This window comes from Myotis yumanensis, unplaced genomic scaffold (genome assembly GCF_028538775.1).
Source record: "Myotis yumanensis isolate MYYU_CA2020_CCGP unplaced genomic scaffold, mMyoYum1.0.hap1 SCAF_2, whole genome shotgun sequence".
Lineage (NCBI taxonomy): Eukaryota > Metazoa > Chordata > Mammalia > Chiroptera > Vespertilionidae > Myotis > Myotis yumanensis.
In genome coordinates this window covers 117,943,814-117,946,333 of record NW_027223753.1, presented here as the reverse complement: position 1 = coordinate 117,946,333, position 2,520 = coordinate 117,943,814, and the positions used below count along the sequence as shown (strand labels likewise).

The following is a 2,520-nucleotide window of genomic DNA, read 5'->3' as shown; positions in this document are numbered from 1 at the left end:
ATTTGTTTGTTTTATAGTGTTTTCCTCCCATAAATTCTTTTTTTCTTCTTTTGTTTGTTTCTCTCTTTTCTTTTTCTTTTCTTGATATCAGTTTTGCTCTATTTTCTCACTCCTAATTCTCTTTTCTCTAGCGGTCACTTTTATTGGGGTTATTGGTGTCATGAGTACATTCACGTTTTGTTCCCTTTGTGTTGTGTCTGGTCGAGTTGTATTTTGTGCTGTTTGGTCAACATGGTAGAGAGCAAGCCACATAACCAGACACCCTGAGAGGAGACTTCATCTATGAATGGGACAATAACACTCAAGACCAAACTACATCAAGAGAACGCAAATATCTCAAGTAGGTGGCATGCCTAGAATGCCAAACCCAGAAGATGTAAGAGATTGCACCACTGGGTTCCACAAAACATCTATCTATATAAAAGGCCAATATGCTAAGTGTCCTTCCACCTTCCAACTGGTTGCTATGACAACTTGCTTTATAGCCAGGTGGAAACACTTTACACTGTAACCAAATGTCTGTGAAGCATTTCCCCTTGCCTCATCTCATTTGATTCTCACATAAGTTCTGGAGTAGGTAGATAAGAGACTCGGTGGAATCCTATTTTCTTTTCATTAGCCGAAAAATGGAGATTTAGAAAGCTTAGAAACTTGACCTGACTGAAAAGAAGAAATGGTAGACCTTGAAAATGACTTCAAGTTTTTTCAATGCTCAAAATATAGTCAAACACTGCTGTAGTTAAATATTTTATCCTTTGTTCTCCCTGCATGATCTACAATAATAATGTGCTTAATGTTGATATTTACTGCTGTGTTGTTGACAATTACCTGAAAGAGAAGTTGGGGTGCTTCACTGGGATAAAAAAAATTGAGCTAAATCAGAAATCAGGTTTAATTAAGCAAGTTTATTCTATATATATAGAAAAGGCTAAGTTGACTCACACATGCATGATACACATAGAGCTCTCGCTGGCGCCAATCACATGTGTGTTTTGATCTGTTATTGTCAATTGTGAATTTGATTTATTTATTTATTTATTTATTTTTTTTTATGGAACGCTTCACAAATTTGCCTGTCATCCTTGCGTAGGGGCCATGTTAATCTTCTCTGTATCGTTCCAATTTTAGTATATGTGCTGCCGAAGTGAGCACTGTGAATTTGATTTAAACTTCTATTATAGAGAAAGGGCAAATAGTAATATTAAAATATTTCTTCTAATTAATTTCCTTTCAATGTGCATGAATTAGTGAACTGGGCCACTAGTCAACTATATAAGACAAACACAAAAAACCTGGGTGGCATAGCAGTTTGATCTAATACATATAAACAATCACATAGGAACAGCAAAGATGGGGAGACAAAGTAACAACCCCCATACAAAAAGGAAGAATCACCAGAAAAGGAAATAAACGAAATGGAGACAAGCAATTTGTCAGAGAAAGAATTCAGAGCAATGGTTATAAGGACACTGAAAAAGATGGAAGGCGAATTAAACAAGTGTAAGAATCAAGAGGAAGTGAAGAAGAATCAAGAGGAAGTGAAGAAGAATCAAGAGGAAATGAAGAATGACATAGTGCAATAAAGAACACAATGGAAAGTTTCAACAGTAGACTAGAAGTTGAGAGCTGCATCAGCAAGTTACAAGACAAGGTAGGAAAGAACACCCAAGCAGAATAGCAACTGGAAAGAAAAAAACAAACTTAAAAATCAGGAGGAGAGCTTAAGGGAGCTTTGGGACAACACAAAATGAAACAAAATCCACATAATAGGGATGCCAGAAGGAGAGGAAGCAGAGCAAGGAATAGATAACCGGTTTGAAGAAAAAATGACAAAAAACTTCCCTGATATTGGAAAGAAAAATCTCACACAAGTTCAATTCCCCAGTTGCCAGCTGGAACAAACCCCCCAGTAGGGGGGCAGCTGACCCATATTTCTCTCTCTCACGCCGTCTCCTTTCCTCTAATGAACATAGATACTAAAATCCTCTACAAAGTCCTGGCAAATCAGATCCAGCATTACATTAGAAAGATCATACACCATGACCAAGTGGGATTTATCCCAGGGATGCAAGGATCATGCAACACCCGCAAATCAATAAACTGAGAGAGAAAAATCACATAGTCATATCAATTGATGCAGAAAAAGCATTTGACAAAATCCAATATCCTTTCTTGATAAAAACCCTTAGCAAAGTGGGAATAGAGAGATCATACCTCAACATAATAAAAGCCTTATATGACAAACCTAGAGCCACCATCATACTCAATGAACAAAAAATAAAACCATTTCCCTTAAGAACAGGAACAAGACAGGGATGTCCACTTTCACCACTTCTGTTTGATATAGCACTGGAAGTGCTAGCCATAGCGCTCAGACAAGAAGAAGAAATAAAAGGCATCCTAATTGGAAAAGAAGAAGTAAAACTGTCATTGTTTGCAGATGACATGATATTGTACAAAGAAAACCATAAAGATTCCATCAAAAAAGTGCTGGAACTAATAAATGAATTAGGCAATGTA

The 2,520-nt window shown here is 36.8% G+C and overlaps 1 non-coding gene across 1 annotated transcript; it reads right to left on the bottom strand.

Moving 5' to 3' along the window:
• Positions 1-1,045: 1,045 nt before the first annotated feature.
• On the bottom strand, positions 1,046-1,152 carry LOC139004541 (U6 spliceosomal RNA). The gene has a single exon (XR_011470419.1). It is a non-coding gene; the product is annotated as a U6 spliceosomal RNA (small nuclear RNA).
• Between the last annotated feature and the right edge of the window lie 1,368 nt (positions 1,153-2,520).